Source organism: Chiloscyllium plagiosum, unplaced genomic scaffold, assembly GCF_037043375.1.
Source record: "Chiloscyllium plagiosum isolate Xiang-an unplaced genomic scaffold, Cpla_swu_hap1 HiC_scaffold_9, whole genome shotgun sequence".
NCBI classification, from domain to species: Eukaryota; Metazoa; Chordata; class Chondrichthyes; order Orectolobiformes; family Hemiscylliidae; genus Chiloscyllium; species Chiloscyllium plagiosum.
In genome coordinates, this window is record NW_028270147.1 from 39,008,989 (window position 1) to 39,031,073 (window position 22,085).

At 40.4% G+C, this 22,085-nt stretch overlaps 2 long non-coding RNA genes across 3 annotated transcripts in view; both read left to right on the top strand.

Annotated features, from left to right (window-relative positions):
* The window catches only part of LOC148149125 (uncharacterized), a 236,805-nt gene that overhangs the window by 68,600 nt on the left and 146,120 nt on the right, over positions 1 to 22,085 (top strand). The window lies entirely within an intron of this gene.
* Positions 11,378 to 20,143, top strand: LOC148149126 (uncharacterized). The gene is made up of 3 exons (XR_015758141.1): positions 11,378 to 11,464; positions 14,775 to 15,045; positions 20,016 to 20,143. It is a non-coding gene; the product is annotated as an uncharacterized LOC148149126 (long non-coding RNA).

A 22,085-nucleotide genomic window follows, 5' to 3' on the forward strand; every position in this document is an offset into this window, starting at 1 on the left:
ATCTGCATATTTGTAGGAATTGAATTGAATTTCTTCATCCAAATTGGTAATGTATATTGTGAACAGTGGGGTCCCAGCAGTGAATCCTTTAGTACCCAACTCATCACTGCCTGCCACTCTGAAAAGGAGCTGTTTATTCCAGCTGTCTGCTTCCTGTCTGGCAACCAGTTCTCTATCTACATCAATTCATTACCACCGATACGATGAGCTCTAATTTTGTTTTCTATTCTCTTGTGTGGAACCTTGTCAAAAGCCTTTTGAAAGTCCAGATATACAACATCTATTGATTCATCCTTGTCCACTCTATTGGTCACAACTTCAAAGTATTCCCTAAGATTTGTCAAGCATGATTTTCCTTTCGTGAATCCTTACTGACTTGGACTGATCATGTCATCACTTTCCAAATGCATGATTCTATGTCCCACAGTGATGTTAACTACTCTCTGAAATGATCTGATAAACTACTTGGTTGAACTACGATGGTGATTTACCAACATCTAATATCAGGCAATTAGGGATGGAGTGTAAAATGCTGGTCCTGCTAATGACAGTCAGATCCTGTCATTGATTAAACCATCCACCAAGTTCTCACACAGAAGAAGCTAATGTGTCCCCGATGCTCGGGAAACCCAGTTTGCAACAGTTAAAATTCATAAGCTGAAAGGCAGCACTATCATCACATTTAAACATCCAATCAGTTTCCTTTGATCAGGTTAGTTATCCATCCAACTTCATTAAAAGGCATGGGTCAGTTTGCATCTGGGATAGATTTCTAAGATGTTAAGTCCGTGCCCGTTCTTTTTTTTTAGTCTCTTGTCTCTGCTTTGTTGGCTTTATGGACTGGGGTTGGGACCTATAACATTCTGATTCAGAGGCAAGTATGTTACCATTGAACTAAAACTCGTTATGTGGTTTTCTAGTGTGAATAAAATTGCAGGTTTGAGCAGATGGTTGCTCTGCCATATTATTTTGGGAACATATGCCAATGCTATAATTTATTTTAACTACACCATCATCGAAAAGTTTCTTTATCATCGGTGTCTAGTTGGGAAGTGTCACAATAGTTATATCCTGAGCTTTTGTTTTAATGACTGCATCAACATTATTCAATTGTGACAATTATGGATTTTATTTTTCTCTCTGGTTAAGGGGTAATACTTATAAAAAATTATAAAAGGAGGAAAAGAAACGGCAGAGTAATCTAACCAGTTAGGAAGAAGAAATTTAGCACATTCTTCGTTCCAAACGTCTTGGTCTCAACACACAACTCTGTCAAAATACCTTTCTGAAGTGTGTAATATGTGAATTGTGAAAGTAAGTGGTATTTCCACAGGCCTAAGTATTGGTATTTCGGAAGGAGACCACAGCTGTCTCTCAGATATTAAGAAGTAGCTGATATCGCAACAAAATATTATTAAATTATATTATGAATGAATGTGAATGAAACTATTACCAGCAGAGCTGAGAAATAAGGGTGTGATTGAGAGGCAATTCCAGGATTACTTAATATCTTCTCATATCATATTTGATCTAAGAGCAATTAATACTGTCGTCTAATTCAGTAAACAAGACAGTATACATTTCAGTCCTTAGCGCACTACACAGCATGTGAACACTAAACCATCTTCAACTTAAGCAAAGTTGGGTATAAATCCTTGACCATAAAATCTGGGTTACAATGTTACTGCAAGGGAATGAGATGTATTGATTTAGAACTTCATAGCCTTAGTCTTTTCTTCACTAAAACAATGACAAAGAAAAGGAAACAGCAAAAGTTGTTAACGCCGGGTTTGATTCAATTGCGAAATGTAACAGTGTCCTTCAGTGCATTTTGGCTAAATCTGTCAGGCGTATTCAAGTTGTAACAATGTTTATGCTGTGTAGGTGGAAAAGAAAAAATGTGTCTGAAGTTTGATGACATGTATAATTAGTGGTTTTATACTGTCGCCCTGCTAATTACATTTGGCACACTTCTATGATAGCAGTCTACACTAAAGTGGTATAGACTGTAAGTTAAACAATGGGGGCCAATTTTAATTTCATGTATACACAGGACAGGCAACATCAGACCAGCTACACTGCTTACCTAATGTTACAACGGAGGGGTGTCCAATGGATCTTTAATGGAACCCAACGATAAGGAAGATCTTAAAAAGGTGGTGATTTGAGGGGCAAGGAATTGTATCAGGCAATGCAAAGGAGGAGTGCCACAGATATCGGTAGTAAGACACGTTTTATGGGATGAAGAAGGGTACTCTCACTTGCTAGTTGAACAAAGATTGACTAAAATTGTCATGTTTTTGGAGCAGCATCATTGGCTGTATGTTCTACAGGATGGGATCTAATTCAGCTTCCACAGAGACCAAAATTTCTTTAGAGTCTTCTGTATGAATATAAAATAAGTGAATATAAAAGAAATCTCAATTCGATTAGGTAAAGATCATTTCCAGCAGGAATTTTAGGCCTATCTATAAAATTGGCAGTCCCTGATCAAGAGACTCAACATTGGGCCTAATGACAGGAAACTCCTTTCCATTGCTACTGGCTCCTCTCCCTATTGCATGCCCCGCTTGGTGAAATCTCTTCCAACATCATTTCTGATTATGATCTGATTTATTCCTTGATCATGGCTGATCCTTAAGCAAGCTGAAGAGTTCAAATGCAACAAGACCTGGACAATATCCAGGCTTCGGCTGACAAGTGGTAAGTAACATTCATGCCACACAAATTCCAGGCTATGACTGTCACCAGTAAAAGACAATCTAATCAGTGTGTACTATTTACAAGGTGCATTGAAGAAATTTACTAAAGATCCTCAGACAAAATCTTCCAAACCTATGACCATCTATAAGGACAAGGACAATAGATACAAGGTATTACCAACACCACTAAGTTCCTCTCCAAACCACCCACCATCCTGACTTGGAAATATTTCACCATTCCTTCATTGTCGCTGGGTCAAAATCCTGGATTTCCCTCTATTGTCCACTCACAGCATGTGGACTGCAGCAATTCAAGAAGGAGGCTCACCACCAATTTCTCAAGGGCAACTAGGAATGGGCAATAAACACTGGCCCAGCCAGTGATGCCCACATCTCATGAATGAATTAAAAACAAAAATCATCTTCCTAGTGGCACTGATGAGGTCCAACACTGCCAACCTCTGATTAGCTGACAACCCTCAATTGGTGGGTCCTCTGCCCCTGGGATTTTGATTATGGTGAAAGGCCTGCTGCTGACCTTAGCTTACCTGATTGGTTTGGGGTTTAGCCGGGTTTCCTAAAAAAGAGGCAGAATGGTTCTCTCAGCAATTCTCCAGCTACAGGCCACACCTCTGATGCTTCAAAAAGATTCCACCCAAATGTGTGAATTCTGATACAAACAGTAAGATAAGGATCAACAAACCATGTCCATTTTTGTGAGTTGGCTTGGTTTAGACCTTAATACAAGAATCTATCAAGTATAGTGTCCTTTCATATTTCCAGTTTATTTTAAATAGCTTTGGTGTTCCCAAAATTTGGTTTCTTTGAGGCGATTGTTTATCTACTCATGCTGGCTCTATGTGCCACTGCTTCTTCACTGTAATGAGGGTCATAACCCAATATTGGACTTCACCACTCATGTGCAGAATGTGTAACCTACAATACTCTCTTTTCTAAAAATATTCACCCCATGTATACACTGTAGATGGGATCTACATTTTGCTCCATTAGCAATTTTATGGCTGTATGACATCTTCAGTCACTTTCACTTGAAACAATAACAAAGTACTTTATATGTCTCAAAATTATCACTTCATTGAAACAGTAGAAAAAGCTTGGTGGATGAATAAGTTTGGCATGCTAGCTTTATTTTCTTTGCCACTGAATTTTGGCAATTTTATTAATAATTTGTCTGTAAACTATATGTATATCTCAAAAACTAATGCATGGATTTTAACAAAACCTGGTACACAGTGTATGGTTGTAGGAAGAACTGAATTGTTTTTGGGAAAGATGTGATTTTGACTCAGATCATGAACTTCTTTTATCATTAATATTAATATCTATTAATATTGGGAAGCTGTGCAAATTGACTTTTTTTTTTAGAATGTTGAGTGCTGTTTTACTTGCAATGTTTTTGATTGCTTTAGAATAACAGGAATAGCCTCAGCAGCTGTGGGGAATTTGTCTTGGCTGTCAAAACGTGAGCAGAGTTTTCAGAGCAGGTTGTTTATTGTGAATCAGCCTGAACCCTCTTCAGTGAGGCTCCTACAATTAATAAAAAGATCTTCTGTAGTCGCAGAGCATCCCAGGTTTCAAGGAAAGGCTGCGTAATTGTGATACTATTTATTTAACAGCATGTGACTGAGGCGTCCATTGTACTGAGCTCTATCTTTACTTATTTCTGAACTTTCGGGCAATGGATTTCCACATAATTAATGAATTCATCTCAATCCAGATTATTATTCCATCAGAGAAAAATGAATGAACCTGTATCACCACTGTTTCATTGTGTGTACATATGAGAATCTTAGAGTTTTTCTGTAATTATTGTTGTGGTTCTGTTTGCCGAGCTGGAAATTTTTGTTGCAAACGTTTCATTCCCTGTCTAGGTGACATCCTCAGTGCTTGGGAGCCTCCTGTGAAGCGCTTCTGTGGTGTTTCCTCCGGCATTTATAGTGGCCTGTCCCTGCCGCTTCCAGTTGTCAGTTTCAGCTGTCCGCTGTAGTGGCCGGTATATTGGGTCCAGGTCGATGCGTTTGTTGATGGAGTTTGTGGATGAGTGTCATGCTTCTAGGAATTCCCTGGCTGTTCTTTGTTTGGCTTGCCCTATAATGGTAGTGTTGTCCCAGTCGAATTCATGTTGCTTGTTGTCTGCGTGTGTGGCTACTAAGGATAGCTGGTCGTGTCGTTTCGTGGCTAGTTGATGTTCACAGAAGCGCTTCACAGGAGGCTCCCAAGCACTGAGGATGTCACCTAGACAGGGGACGAAACGTTTACAACAAAAATTTCCAGCTCGGCGAACAGAACCACAACAACGAGCACCCGAGCTACAAATCTTCTCCCAAACTTTCTGTAATTATACATCTGTGTACTAATATCTGCTTGAATCCTAGTTTGAAATGATAATGTCACTTCTCATGTTTTATAAGTTTAAAATTTTTTTAAAATCAGCAAGTTTGGACATGTTACAACATACCTCCACAGCAAGTAGGTACAATCAACATATCAAATTAACATATTAACTAAAACTTTTAAATTGTTATCTGAAATGTTGCATCATTCTACACCATGAGCAAACTCTTCCATATTGTATACATTTTTTTCATTCAAGATGACAATTTTGGCTGTGGATAAGAGAGCAAACTATGATATATCAATCAGCCTCACATCATATATTGCTGCGTTTTTTTTCCTGTTTATTGACTTAAATGTCACAAAATTACCTAGCAGCAGATCCAATATCACTTATTTCACTCTATTACCCAAAGCAACTCTCGTAGTTAGTCAATATGATTTCAGAAAAAGAGACATGTTTCAGCTTTCAAAGTGAATTTAATTTAGGATTTATGACTTCAGCCAATATAGTTGAATAAATTATAACATTTGATGATGATGGACCTTCAATTAAAGATTAAAACGTTAGAAACCAAAAAATGGGTCAATCATCAGTTTAAGAATACCAATATATAGAGGCTGCTCCTTTGTTCTCATGGAAAACGGTTAACGAAGAATTGGAGTGGACTATCAAATCTTGAGCTTTATTAATATTAAGGGTTCACACCCTTTCCCAAGGACAGATGACATTCTGGTTATATTAATTATTTAATTCTTAACATACTACAATCAATTTTGTTTGGTCATCTGCAATAAACAAAGTAAATTAAAATAAAAGAGTGATATTAACACCCAAAATAGTGATACCAAATAGGAAGAGGTCATGGATTATATACCTACTCAATTATGCTTAACTTCAAAATCTAAAAGACCATAAGACATAGGAGTGGAGGTAAGGCCATTTGGCCCATCGAGTCCACTCCACCATTCAATCATGGCTGATGGGCATTTCAACTCCACTTACCTGCACTCTCCCCGTAGCCCTTAATTCCTTGTGACATCAAGAATTTATCAATCTCTGCCTTGAAGATATTTAGTGTCTCAGCCTCCACTGCACTCTGCGGCAATGAATTCCACAGGCCCACCACACTCTGGCTGAAGAAATGTCTCCGCATTTCTGTTCTGAATTTACCCCCTCTAATTCTAAGGTTGTGTCCACGGGTCCAAGTCTCCTCGCCTAACGGAAACAATTTCCTAGCATCCACCCTTTCTAATAGTAACTTACCTTGTAAGTTACTATTAGATCTCCCCTTAATCTTCTAAACTCCAATGAATACAATCCCAGGATCCTCAGCCGTTCCTCGTATGTTAGACCTACCATTCCAGGGATCATCCATGTGAATCTCCGCTGAACACGCTCCAGTGCCAGTATGTCCTTCTTGAGGTGTGGGGACCAAAACTGGACACAGTACTTCAAATGGGGCCTAACCAGAGCTTTATAAAGTCTTTATAATGGGACGATAGCAAACACCTCCCCTTGGAGTCACATTTCAAGTTGATCTAAGTGGTATTGATGCTGTTGCGGGGTATCTTTGTGTCACAAAGCTGGACTCTTTTTTTCCTAAAAGCTGTTCCTTGGTAATTAACCGGGCTGGGCTCCAAACAGTCTGGTGTGGTACAGAGATGAAAAGGATTTTGAGAGGCCTTTTGTTTATATGTACACAGATGAGACTTCAGGCCAAAGTGGTCATGTTTTAGAAGTGACCTGTATAATGAAAGGGGAGTGGTCATTTCTTTAGCTAGGCTGAGTAGTTTTAGTTCAGTCTTGAACTGGGAAGTTCAACAGGGAGCAGTGTGGAAACTCTCTCTCTCTCTTTCTGTCCTTTAACTTCAACCTGTAAACATGTGTTCTACTTATACTGGTTTTTATAGGGAATTTGCTTATTGGGACTGTTGTGTATATTCGGAACAGCATAAGTAAGTCTAGTTGGATAGGTTGGGTTCTGTAGGGGCTCCTTATTCTGTTCTTTGTGTCTCATTATGTAATTTTGTGAATAAATTTTTGTCTAGTTTAAAATCTAGTAGTCAACCTAGCTATCTTACTCAGGTAATTTGCACTGTACAGTTATTGAAACAAATTGCAAAGTTATGGTCTGGGGCTGCCTGTTTAAGAATGTTTTGAGTGGTCTGGCCTAGTCTGTAACATTTGGGATGATAGGAAGTAGTGAGAATTGTCAAGATGTTTTACACACACACACACACACAGACTCTTTTGTGAACCTGTCCTGATTGTGGCTCAGTAACAATCAGAACACAGCCACACATGGGACATTGATCCAGGGAATGATCAGCAAATGCAAACAAGTATTCTAAGAAACACATTCCTGTCATTTCTGTCAGTACCACAGTTAACATGCATTCAAAATTATTCACTCTCTCCATAACTGTAGAAGGTCCTATTGGCAATGATTCCATGTGCATATTAATCGTGAGCTGGTGTCATATATGTGGGTCAGATATAGCAATGAAAACAACAGGAAGATTTTGATTTGCTTAATCACTGTCACATGTACTGAGATACAGTGAAAAGTATGTATTGTGTGCTAAATTACACCTTTTGCAAGTACACTTTTACACACAAAAATAAGAACCAACGTCTTATTCTGAAAAAAAACCTTTAATCCTAGCAGGACAACAACGGCTTACATAAATGAAAGCATTAGCAATATCACCAGGCAGCCTCCATCGTCATGTCTACAATTTATTATCATTCCGTGGTGTTACCTGGGCTAAAACCTGTCTTTTTATTGCTGGAACAGCACAGCAGGTCAGGCAGCATCCAGGGAACAGGAGATTCGACGTTTCGGGCACAGGCCCTTCTTCAGGAATGATTCCTGAAGAAGGGCCTGTGCCCGAAACGTCGAATCTCCTGTTCCCTGGATGCTGCCTGACCTGCTGTGCTGTTCCAGCAATAAAGTTTCAACTTTGATCTCCAGCATCTGCAGACCTCACTTTCTCCTAAAACCTGTCTTTGCCAATAGTTCAAAGCTGAAGAATCAGCTGCTCATTTTACTCTATACCATTTGAAAAACGAGATGACAATTTACTATGAGCTCATGTTGTACAAGGATGAGAATTAAAGTCATGCCACTGTCCTCCAGTTATTTGCACACATATATTTCTTGCAACACTGGAGCCACTGAAAGCCACTTTCTGTAGGGAGAAATCTTCTATCTTTCTAAACTGAGATTCTTTAGCAGTCAATTAAAGACAAATTGAGTTTTGTTTTAAGGGCGTTAGTTTCACTTTAAAGTGCAAGTGATGAAGCAAATTATTTTTATAAAGCTAATTTTCATCTCCAGGTCTATGTCCGTTCTAGCTTGAATACTGAAATATAAATAGCATTCGATTCTCCAATTTTAATTTGTTAAAATATTAATAAAAATGGATTAAATAAGTCCAAATCCAAGTTCTGTCATGTTCAGTGATTAAACCATTGTTAGGAAAGGAAAATGTTGCATAAATCAAATGTAAATACAGTTTATGGACAAACCAATAAATAGTGACTCCTGGTCACTTCACTATGCCTTCTTTAATACAATGTATAACATCCAGCAATTGGATTGCTTCTCAAACCTGGTCAGCCAACCATTCATATTTCTTCATGATACAATCAGAGGTCAGCCTGCACATTTTCCTCTGACCAGAGGATCATCCATCAGTATAGTATCTGACACAAAGGTAATTCACAAAAAATAAAGTACCGCAGACACTGTGGGAAATACTCAACAAGACTCAACAGATCTTTCAGCATCTGGGGAGAGAGAAACAGAGTTAACATCAATAACCATTGGTCAGTCCAGGAGACATTTCAGATAAACAGATTAGAGTGAGTACAGGAAAAGAATAACAAAGAGGTCAGTGATTGAGTGGCAAGCATGCAAATGCTAAATGTTGAAAATGATGGTGCATTAAGGCAAAATGAAATGATAATGAGAGAAATTAATCCAATAAAAGCTGCAGTCAGAAGATCTGTGAATGGTCAAAGCTGAAAAGTGGAAGATAATATGGAAGATACGGCAAAGTGAAGGAGACTTCCATGGAACAGGAATTTGGTGGAAGAAGGTTGGTGGAAATCATGAGGATCCAGTCAACTGTCTGTGTACCAATAAGTGATCTTGAGCTGAAAGTCCAGGACCCTCATATTCCCAGAAACATGCTACATCCATCTGACAAAGAACTGGTTGAGCAACAGGAGACAGAGAGTAGTAGTTGAAGGGAGTTGAAGGAAGTGACAAGTGGTGTTCTACAGGGATCAGTGGTGGGGCCACTGTTGCTTGTGATATACATAAATGATCTGGAAGAAGGCACTGCTGGTATGATCAGCAAGTTTGCAGATGACACAAAAATTGGTGGAATAACAGAAAGCATAGGGGACTGTCAAAGAATACAGGAGAATATAGATAGACTGGTGAGTTGGATGGAGAAGTGGCAGATGGAGTTCAATTGGGGCAAATGTGAGATAATGCATTTTGGAAGGTCTAATTCTAGAGTGAGTTATATAGTAAACAGAAGAGTCTTGAGAAAAGTTGATGAGCAGAGAGACTTGGGATTGCTGCACAGGTGGATAGAGTGGTCAAGAAGGCATATGGTTTGCTTCCCTTCATCGGACGGGGTTTTGAGTATAAGAGCTGACAGGTCATGTTAAAATTGTACAAGACATTGGTTTGGCCACATTTAGAATACTGTGTACATTTCTGGTCGCCACATTACCAAAAGGATGTGGACGCTTTGGAGAGGGTGCAGAGAGGATGTTGCCTGGTATGGAAGAGAGGTTGAGTAGGTTATGATTATTTTCATTAGAAAAAAGGAGATTGGGGGAGGACCTGATTGAGGTCTACAGAATTGTGAAGAGTATAGACAGGGGAGATAGAGATAAGCTTTTTCCCAGGGTGAAGGATTCAATAACTAGAGGTCACGCTTTCAAGGTGAGAGGTGAAAGGTTTAAGGGGGAATACACGCGGCAAGTACTTTCACAGAGGGTGGGTAGGTGCCTGGAACATGTTGCCAGCAGAGGTAGTAGAGGCAGGCACAGTAGATTCATTTAAGATGTGTCTGGATAGATGCATGAGTAGGTGGGCAGCAGAGGGATACAGATGCTTAGGAATTGGGTGACAGCTTTAGACAGTGGATTTGGATCGGCTCAGGCTTGGAGGGCCAAAGGGCCTGTTCATAGGCAGTAAATTTTCTTTGTTCTTTGACACTACCTGGTAAGAAAAGCAAAATACTGTGGAAGCTGGAGATCTGAAATAAAACTAGAAAATCTCCACAAATGCTGCCAAACCTTTGAGTTTGTCAGCATTTTCTATTTTTATGATATTACCTGGTGTTTGGGAAATTTAAATAGGAATCTTTTGACAGATTGTCTCCGATAAAAATTGCTTCAAGGATTCTTTCCCAGCAGGTTTTGAGAGACCTTTCAGAGTCTTGGCATCCAACACAGTTGCAGGCTGGAAAATATTGGACTGTTCTCCCACATCCTGTCTGCAGTTTTGAAATCCATATCATAGGAGGGAGATGTGGTGGAGAGGGTGCAGAGATTGATCAGGATGTCACCTGGGCTGGAAAGTTCTGGTTATGAAGAGAAACTGGATAGGCTGGAGTTGTTTTCCTTGGAGCAGAGACTGGGCGGGACAATATTGAGACATATACAAGTATGTGGGGCATGGGTGGCATAGAAAGGAAGGAAACTATCGCCTTGGTGCAGGGACCAATGACCAGGGGGTATGGATTTAAGATAAAGGGCAGGAGGTTTAAAGAGGATGTGAGGAAAAGGTTTTTCACCCAGAGGATCATAGGAATCTGGAACTCACTATCTATAAAGGTGGTGAAAAAAACCCTCATAACATTTAAGAAGTATTTAAATGTACACTTGTGATGCCAAACTACACAAGGCTATGGGCCAAATGCTAGAAAATAGAATTAGAATAGTTAGGTGTTTATTTTTGACTGGCACCAACTTAATGGGCCAACGGGCATTTTTCTACGCTATAGACCTCTATGATTATTTGATTCTCTGTTAAATATGAGAAACAAGGCCTGAACTGCAGGAGCTTTCTGCACTATGAGTGCAAACAGAACACCAAAGCAATCAGATCTGATACCAGCATTGCATTAAATTCATGAAAATAATCAGAAGGTTAAGTAACGCTTTATTATAAGGAAAACTAAGGCAGATGATAATAAATTCAGGAAGTGATGAACTGAAAGGAAATTATGGAACAACATATAGTTCATGTTCAACGACAGCCTAGGGTAATGTATGAGGGAAACATTTGAATTGAAGCATGGAATCTCAACAAGTGCTACAGGGAGGAGTTGGCAGCAAGAGATAAAATTTCTCTCAGCAACACTTGGATTACAAGGTAAATAATAGGTAAACAAGGTGGATTTAATAATTTCTTTTCATTCCTCGCTATTGACATTCTTAAATTCATGAGTGATATGACTAAACTTACATATGAAAGAGAAACCATCAGAAATGATTCAACAGCATTTGCTTTTGGAAAGCAAAACAGGTTACAGAGCACTGGAACCAGTTTATGTTATTTAAAAACACTGAGGTTCTCATGGCATGTTTATATATTTATATGTGATGGCTTGCAAAAAGACAAAAAGCTATTTGTTAAAGGAATTGTTTGACTTTCTTTTCTTAACATCAAATATTGTCAGCTCTTTTCTTTGTTTTATTTAGTATATATCAAAGGAGCCTTTGGCCTCGGGGAGTAGCTGAACTATCCCGTCAAACTAGTTAATCTTGTGTCAACACATTTGTTTCACATTGTGTATTAATAAAAAGAAATCATAAAAATAAAATGCCACTTCAAAGCTGACTTTAAGCACTAGTCAGATCTCTTTAAAGCATCTCAGTTTAGTAGGGTCAAAGATTTCTACCCACTCTAAAGTGACCCTGACTAAAAATGTTATCAGAAATGTGAATATAAATACACAAAATGTGGAAACTCATTCTTTCCTCCACAGTCAGTTAGGCCATCTGCCCCCATATCAAGAGGCTATTAAATCTAAATTCCGTTTTAAAACTTAAAGGTGGGAATTGAAGTTGAATAGTTTTATTGAATATTTTAAAGATCATAACATTCTTTAAAACTGGTGAAAGGAAGTTGCACAGAAAGCTACAAACTCTCAAAAGAGATCCCAATTTCAAATACCCTTAATAGCCCTGAGGTGAGCTGTAGGAAGAAGGAGTAACTACTCTGGCAAAGATTCCTTCTGAGAAATTGATGTAGAGTACGATGAGATGGGTTTTTTTCTCTCCTGTCCTTACCATGGTGCATTGTAATAAGATTCAATAATTTGCTTTTGTAAAAATGGACTGCATTGGGTATCCAAGTTATGACACGGGTTCATGTGCAATCCAGAAACTTGGGCTAACTAGCCCCCGAAACCCAGGCTATCACACTTTACATGCCAATAATTCTTATTAGCTCTTCTGCTCCATGTGAATTTTATCAACTGGAAAAGTCTGAAAATCCTTGCATTTTTTATTAATTCCTAAATTGGAATATCAAGCCTTTATGTATCTACAGTTGACAGATGCAAAATAATGGAATGATGGCAAGCACATAATTAGGCTTCCAGCACTTGTCGAGGAACAATCTGCATGCAAATTTAAAGGACATTTTAAACTATGATCATTACACTTCAAAATAAAAAATCAATCCAATGACATTCTCTGCAGTCTGAAGGACCAGTGATTCTGATGAGATGTACTATTTATAGCTCCCAGTTGGAGTCTGATCTCCAAATAACAAACGCACACTATTGCCACATAATCAAAGCTACCAAACAAATGTCCAGAATTGGTAATGACACTAGCAGTAAATAGACAGAAGGAATTTGCATTTATGTTGTTCCTGTCTTGACCTCAGGATGTGTCAAAGTGCTTGACTGCCAAGCATTTTTAAAGTACACTCACTATATCAATATAATGAATTTGGCAGCTACCTTGTGTTTAGCAAGGTCTCACAAACACAACAATGAAATAAATTAGCAGGTTATCTTAGTTAAGAGATAAATGATAGGACTTCTGACCCTTCATCAAGATATTTGATCTCTACAATGCCCACAGACGGTGTAACCTTTTATACCCACCTAAGTGGGCAGACAGGAGCTCAGTATAAAGTCTCATCCAAAAAAAAACACACTTCTAACACTGGAGAACTCCCTCAATGCTGTGCCTGAATGTAGTACTTGATGCTGTGCTCACATGTTGAGAAGTGAAGGAAGACTGCATATATCTACAATGTATGCTGAAAACTGTGTGCTAGTGTATGCCAGGTTAATTATTTGTTTTTGCATCAGTGGCTTATTTTCAGCGCTGTTATTAAATGTCAGTTTTGGGTTGGTGTAGGAATGTGTCAGCTTTTATGAAGTTGTTGATTAACTTCGGTCAGTCCTCTAGCTTGGCAAACATGATGAGGAAATACCTATACCTGGAGCATACACTTCTTAAGTGGAATTTGATCTGTCCAAGTTTGCTGTCATATTAAAAATTCGTACATTTTTTAAGTCTGTGGGCATTGTAGAGATCAAATATCTTGATCTAACTTTTTAATCAAAATCCAGAGAAGCTCTGTTGGCAAATAAAGCTTTAAGTATCATTTAAGAAATTATAAAGTTTAGATATTGAGTTTAATGTGATTGTATACTGAAATGGGGATGGGAATCTTATTTTGAAACATGATGTCATGTATAGGGTACTTGCCAATAAACATGGAGAAAGAGAGTAAATTCCAAGGATCCAATTTAAAAACCGCAGGAGACACAAAAGCTTTACTCTTAACAAAGGATACATTGTAAAGACTTCATCATTGCAGCTGGTAACAATCCAAACCTGATGAGCAATTGACCGCTTCAATACACTGTCTCTCATTGCCTTCCACCCCTCCTCCATCAAAATAAACAGCATTTAAAGATTCACAACACAACAGTACTAACTTAGAAATCAAGTTCTGCTGATAAATATTGGTTTGCTATTGATAACTTATCTCTAACCCATCATACTCGAAATTGTTAAAAGGACATAGAGTCCAGCATCTAATTCTAAGCAGTAATTAAGACATTTTGGCTTTTAGTACTCAGGTTATACCACACAAAAGAGGGCTGTTGTGGTGCAGTGGTAGTGTCACTGCCTCTGGACTAGGATGACAGGCTCAGGTCCCACTTGTGCCAAAGCTGTCCCGCATGGGGTCTGAATAAATAGATTAAAAATATCCATATCAATCAAAAGCAGTCAGATATTGTGGTATAAGACTGTACATAGCTACTTTCCAAACAGTTGACCCATGCTAAATTCCCAACCACTGTGCTCCGCACAACTTTGAAGGTCAGTGGTAGTGACCCTGTTCTGAGTCAGAAGGACTGAGTTCAACAGCCATGTTTTTCCTGACATGGGTCAGAACATACCTGAACAGATTGATTAAAATATCTGCACCAAGCAAAATGAGAAGCTGCATTTTCTAATTCATTGGATTTTATGACCGTAACAGTTCATTAGAAGTGCTCATAATTATAGCTCTGTGCATTTAGTATTATCTAGCTGAGTCATACAGACCAATAAAATCTCCTGATATTTATTACTCAAGGTTACTTGCAGCATCTATCTTAACTGTAATGTCACCCAAAGTTGAAAAGCTTGATAATTTCTACTCTTAGGAGGCTCACACATGAATAACTGCCATTGCTATGGAACAAGTAGCAGAAGTCATGGAGGTATTGTGGCACAATGAGCAGCATCCCTACCTCTGAGGCAGTCATCCTGGATTCAAGTCCCACTCCACTTGATGGCTAAGGAAGACGTGTGCAAAACACTTGAGTATCAACCTGTAAATTCTTCTGACACACACCTGTAGAAAGACTTGACAGACTGGATGAGTGGGCAAATACTTGGCAAAGTCGGGAATGTGGTGTTGGAAGAGCACAGCAGGTCAGGTAGCATCCAAGGAGCAGGAGAATCGATGTTTCAGTCATAAGCCCTTCGTCAGGAATGAGGCTTGTGGGCCGGGGCGGGGGTTAGCTGAGAAATAAATGGGAGGTGGGGTGGGGTTGGGTAGCTGAGAATGCGATAGGCACATGAAGGTGAGGGAGAAGATGGTGGGTCAGAGAAGAGGGCGGAGTATATAGATGGGAAAAGTGATGGACAGGTCAGGAGGGCGGTGGGGAGTTGGAGGCTTGGGACTTGGATAATGTGGGGGGAGGGGAAATGAGGAAACTGGCGAAATCCATATTAATTCCCGTGTGGTTGCAGGGTCCCAAGGGGGAATATGAGGCATTCTTCCTCCAGGCGTCAGGTGGTAAGGGTTTGGTAATAGAGGAGCCCCAGGACCTGCATGTCCTTGGTGGAGTGGGAGGAGGAGATGAAGTGTTCAGCCATGGGGTGGTGGGGTTGGTTGGTGCGGTTGTCCCAAAGATGTTCTCTAAAATGATCCACAAGGAGGCGTCCTGTCTCCCCGATGTAGAGGAGACCACATCAGGTGCAACGAATACATTAGATGACATAGAGGTACAGGTAAAATTTCTGTCGGATGTGGAAGGATCCCTTGGGGTCTTGGACAGAGGTGAGGGGAGTGGTGTGGGTGCCGGTTTTGCACTTCCTGTGGTGGCAGGGGAAAGTACCAGGAGTGAAGTGTGGGCTAGTGGGTGGGTGGTGTAGATCTGATGAGGGAGTCGTGGAGGGAATGGTCGCTCCAGAATGTGGATAGGGATGGGGAAGGAAAAATATATCTGGTGGCAGTGCTCATTTGTACATGGCGGAAGTGGTGGAGGATGACGCAATGAATGCAGAGGTAGGTGGGGTGGAAGGTGAGGACCAGTGGCATTCTCTCCTTGTTGCGTTGGGAGTGGTGGGGTTCAAGGGCAGAGGTGCAGGAAGTGGAGAGATGTGCTGGAGGGTGCCGACGACCGTATGGGAAGGGAAATTGCGATCTAGGAAAAAGTAGGCCATCTGGGATTTTCTGAGGTGAAATTGGTCATCCTGGGAACAGATGTGGCAGAGGTGGAGGAATTGGGAATAAGGGATGACATTTTTACAAGAGGTAGGGTGGGAGAGGACCCTTTCCCTCGCCTCCAATACACCACATCCACCTGGACACTCCATGCTAGCCACCCTTGACCTCTTCATTTCAAACTGCTGCCTTAACATTGATTGCCTCAACCTGTCCACCCCTCTCACCCATTCCAACCTCCCATCCTCACAACGCCCTCCAACACCTCATCTTCACTATGGACATCAAGTCCCTGTACATATCCATCAGCCACGATGAAAGCCTCCAAGCCCTCCATTTCTTCCTCTCATACCGTCCCAACCAGTACCCTTCCACTGACACCCTCATCCACCTGGCTGAACTGGTCCTCACCCTTAACAACTTCACCTTCTAATCCTCCCACTTCCTCCGAACCTAAAGGGTAACCATGCGCACCCGCAAAAACCCCAGCTATGCCTGCCTCTTTGTTGGATACATGAACAGTTCATTTTCCACAGTTACACTGGCACCACCACCACCTGTTCCTCCATTATATCGATGACTGTATCAGCACTACATTGTGCTCCCACGAGGAGGTTGAACTGTTCATCAACTTTACTAACACCTTTCACCCCAACCTCTAATTCACCTGGACCACCTCAGACACCTCCCTCCCCTTCCTAGGCCTCTCTATCTCCTTCTCTAGTGACTAGATAACCACAGACATCTACTACAAGCCCACTGACTCCCACAGCTACCTAGACTACACCTCCTCCCAACCTACCTCCTGTAAAAATGCCTTCCCTTATTCCCAATTCCTCCACTTCCGCTGCATCTGTTCCCAGGATGACTGATTCCACCTCAGAAAATTAAAGACGTTCTCCTTCTTCCAAGATCGTAATTTTCCTTCCCATGTGGTCAACAATGCCCCCCATTGCATCTCCTCCACATCGCGCACCTCCACCCTTGAACCCCACCACTCCCAATGCAACAAGGAGAGAACTCCCCTGGTCCTCACCTTCCACCCCACCAATCTCCACATCATCGCATCATCCTCCGCCACCTACATACGGACCCCACCAACAGATATATTTTTCCCTCCCCAGCCCTATTGGCATTCTGGAGAGACCATTCCCTCTGCACCTCCCTCATCAAATTCACACACCCCCCCCCCCCCCCCCCCCCCCCAGCTCCCACCAGCCCACATCTCACTCCTGGCACCTTCCCCTGCCACCACAGGAAGTGCAAAACCTGCACCCACACCACTCCCCTCACCTCCATCCAAGGCGCCAAAGGATCCTTCCATATCTGACAGAAATTTACCTGTACCTCCACCAATGTCATCTACTGTAGCCGTTGCACCCAATGTGGAGGCTTTCATCGTGGCTGATGGATGTGTACAGGGACTTGATGTCCATAGTGAAGATGAGGTGTTGGAGGGCGTTGTGAGGATGGGAGGTTGGAATGGGTGAGAGGGGTGGACAGATTGAGGCAATCAATGTTACAAGTCGCCTATTTGCAGATCATTTCACAGAACATCTCTGGGACACCCGCACTAATCAACCCCACACCCCTAATCATTTCAACACCCCCTGCCTCTCCGCCAAGGACATCCTCCATCGTCAAACCCTTACCACCTGACGCCTGGAGGAAGAACGCCTCATATTCCACATTTCCTGCAACCACATGTGATTAATGTGGATTTCATCAGTTTCCTCATTTCCCCTCCCCAGTCCCAAGCCTCCAACTCGGCATCGCCCTCCTGACCTGTCCATCACCTTTCTCGCGTATCTGCTCCGCCCAACTCACCTCCTCCCTCACCTTCATCTACCTAACGCATTTTCAGCTACCTACCCACAACCCCACCATCGTCCCATTTATCTCTCAGACCCCTGGACCACAAGCCTCATTCCTGATGAAAGGCTTATGCCCAAAATATCGATTCTCTTGCTCCTAGGATACTGCCTGACTTGCTGTTCTTTTCCAGCACCACACTCTCGACTTTGATCTCCAGCATCTGCAGTCCGCATTTTCTCCATTTGCTTAGCAAAGGCAATATAATGTGGATAAATGTGAAGTTATCCACCTTGGTCACAAAAACAAGAAGGCAGATTATTTACCAAATGGTTCAGGAAACATTGAGGTGCAATGTGAGTGTCATGAGGAACAGTCTCTGAAGGTTGGTGTGCAAGCGCAACAGGCAGTGAGGAAATTTAATGGTATGCTCTCTTTCATAGCCATGATGTGGAGGTGTCAGTGTTAGATTGGGGTGGACAACGTTAAAAAACACACAACACCAGATTATGGTCGGACAGGTTTATTTGGAAGTACAAGTCTTCAGAGCGCTGCTCCTTCATGAGATAGCCAGCTTCATAGCAAAAGGATTTGAGTATAGGAGTAGGAATGTCTTGCTGCAGTTATACAGGGCGTTAGTGAGACCATATCTCAAGTATTGTGTGCAGTTTTGGTCTCCTAGTCTGAGGAATTACATTCTTGCTATTGAAGGAGTCCATACAAGGTTCACCAGACTGATTCCCAGGATGGCAGGAATGACATATGAAGAAAGACTGGATCAACTGGCTTGTATTGGCTTGAATTTAGAAGAATGAGGGGGGATCTTGTAAAAACCTATAAAATCCTGATGGGATAGGACAGCTCAAATGCGGGAAGAATGTTCCTGATGTTGGAAGTCCAGAAAAAGGGGTCACAGTCTAAGAATGAGGGGTAAGCCATTCAGGACTGAGATGAGAAAGCATTTCTTCACACAGATTTGCGAACCTTTGGAATTCTCTATTACAGAAAGCCATTTGGGCCATTTCATTAGGTATATTCAAGACGGAGCTGGACTTGGCCCTTGCGGCCAAAAGGATCAAGGGGCATGGGGAGGGGTCGGAATGGGATAATGAAATTGCACGATCAGAAATATTGAATGATGGTGCAGGTTCGAAGGGCCAAATGGCCTACCCCTGAACCTAGATTTCTATATTTCTATGTTACTATCACTGAATCCCCCACTACCAAAATTCTGGGGGTTATCATTGACCAGAAGCACAACTGGACTCACCATATGAACACTGTGGCTACAAGAGTAGGTTCCATTCGGAGGTGGAGGCAGAGAATTTGATAGGTCTGATGGAACATGTTGTTGGTGCTTGGAGAGAGAGGTGGGTTTCAGTTCCTATGGGAGAGGGGTATCAGGTACTAGATTGAGTGTAGGGTGTATTGGGTCTTGGTATAGTTTGCAAACAATATTGTATTCTGAAACATGTAGTGTGTACTTCTAGCAAGACCAAATCCAGATCATTTCTACGAGAGGGTGAGACTCCCTTTTTTAATACTTTGATGGGCTTGAAGTAATTTCAATCCATCTCAATTGTAGATAACTTTCTTAATTACTATGTTCATCATTTGGCTTCCTTCCTGTACTTTACCACACCTGATGCAGCTCAACTCCCTTTCTTCTTTCAAAAACTTCAAAAATTAAACTTTACTTCATTTCCATCAACTGTATTCCAACTTTCTAGTCTGGGATTAATAGTATCATCTCACTCAGGATAATTTCATTACTTTAAACACTACTTTTTCATTGGAAAACTTGTACCACATGCTTCTCCATGGAAGGATTTCTCAGTTCTTCAGATCTTGATGCATGCTCCTCTCTTGATTGACTTCTCAACACACAATAGCAATGGTAGTCAAAGCCTGGAAAGTTCTCCCAGTTCTCCACAATGTATTTGGTTAACCAGGAACTCTGGGTAACATCCCCTTATTTGGTTTTATGGGTATTGTAACTTGTAGAAACTTTTTGTTATTTCCAAACACACAAACAAACCCATATGTTTGATTTAGGATTCTAAATACCCAAACTTGCAGTAAACAATATTAAAATACAGATATAACAGAGTTGACATTTTCATCATTTCTCCCCATAAAGATGATATATCTGAAAGATTGCATATTCAATCGACATCAAAATCATCATATCACCTGATGAGACAACCATCTGATGAAGTAGCAACACTCTGAAAGCTAGTGCTTCCAAATAAACCTGTTGGACTATAACCTGGTGTTGTGTGATTTTTTTACCTTGTACACCCCAGTCCAACACCGGCACTTCCAAATCATCTTATCACTAGTTTGATGTCAAACCAACAGTAATAACATGTTAACAGCACAGTTTCTGCTATGAACACTCTTGACAAAGCAACTGTAATGACAAGCACACTTTCAAATATATTTTCAAATTGTGGGGTTGAATGTTTAAATTCCAGCAGGTGAGCCTTCGGTTTTTGCCCTGAAATCTTTCTAAGAAAGTCAAAATATTGTGGCCCTTATAAATAATAGATTCTTGCATGTTGGTACTAATTCAAAATAATGTATATTTAAAAATAACTGACATGCCATCTTGTCATTTTGCAGTAAAACAGTTCCCACACTGACATCAACTGCCAGTTTGAATGGTTTCATGTAATTTAGCACAGATAACACTGATGCAGTTATCAGTATAGCTTTCAAATTCTTAAAGACAATTTGACACTCTTGTCTCCATTCAAATCTATTGACTTTTTTCAACAAATTTGTTAAAGGTACAGTAACAGTACTAAAGTACAGAACAAACTGGCAATGGAATCCATTCATGTCAATAGAACAAAATTTCATACTTCACCTTGGGCATGGGAAAATCCAAAGTAGCCTGTACTTTTGCTTCATTGGGTGTTAATGGCCTTTTACAACAATACTACCCAAATAACTCACACTGACATTGACAAGACCACGCTTCATCAAATTTATAACCAAATTGGCTTTTTGTAACTGATCAAATGGTTGAGTCAAATGACATAATTGCTCTTTCCGGGTTTAGCTAAGAAACACCAAGTTGTTGATGTAAACTGTTCAGTTATTAAGCTCTTCAATTACTTATTTGGTAAAATATTGAAATATTGCTGGTGCATTTTTCAAATAATAACATTCAGGTATTGCTTTTCATTCAGTTTCTGAGCAGGTTATTTGATATAAATCATTTCATTCCAAGGCTATCCGTTCCATTCCCATGGAAGAAGCTGAGCTAAACATCTCAACTTTATTCTCTTTGACTTCATCCTTTTTTAATTCAATGCTCAAAAAGTGTACCCATTAACTGAATTTTCAATCATCTCCTTGTTTCATTGACTCTTTTTCTTCCTTCTTAGGTTTATGGTCTTTAGCTGTAGTTACCACACAATCAGGAAATAATCCAGGACATTCTTTTTGTAACATTTCAGTCTGTTTCATCTTCACTACTTGTTCTCCAGCCTTGATGAAGTCAGTCTACTTTAATGGCAAACTCTGACACACAATTTTTATAACTGGCCTGTACCATCGCTCCTTTCTTAGTACATTCAAATGCGACATGTTCTCTTTGTACGACTCCTATAGTTGTAAGTATTTACATCCCTTCCTTTTCTGAAAAGTCCTTATATATTCCTTTACTACATTGGTCTCCCATTAATTCCCAGCAATTTTCTTTGGTATGTCCACTATTATTACAATGAAAGCATGTTTATTTCTCCTTTACCATTTTTCAGTTCTAGCCTTTCTCCATTATCACTTTGAGATCCTTGTTTTCTTAAGAGAAGCTTCAGTGCTATCCATTAATTTTCTACTTCTCCCAATTTCCTTGTGGATTGTCCTATGACCATTTCCCAACTTGTGATTGTCTATGATAAATATCAAGGTACCTCTGTAACATCTGCTTCTCTGTCTTTGAGGACATGACACTCATCTAAGTAAGTTTATAAAGTTACAGGAATGCTATTTCTGAATTCTTCCATGATCATAATTTCCCTTACATTCTCAATTCTTTTTCTCTAGCTTGAGTGATCTGACAGCACTTCTTTCTCTCTTACAAATTCCACATATGTTTGATTAGGTATTTTTTCCTTGTAATCCTGAATTTCAATTTATCCTGGAAGCAGATTTCAATTAGGCTTGCTCTGGCTTCTCACACTCAATGATTCATTGCTTC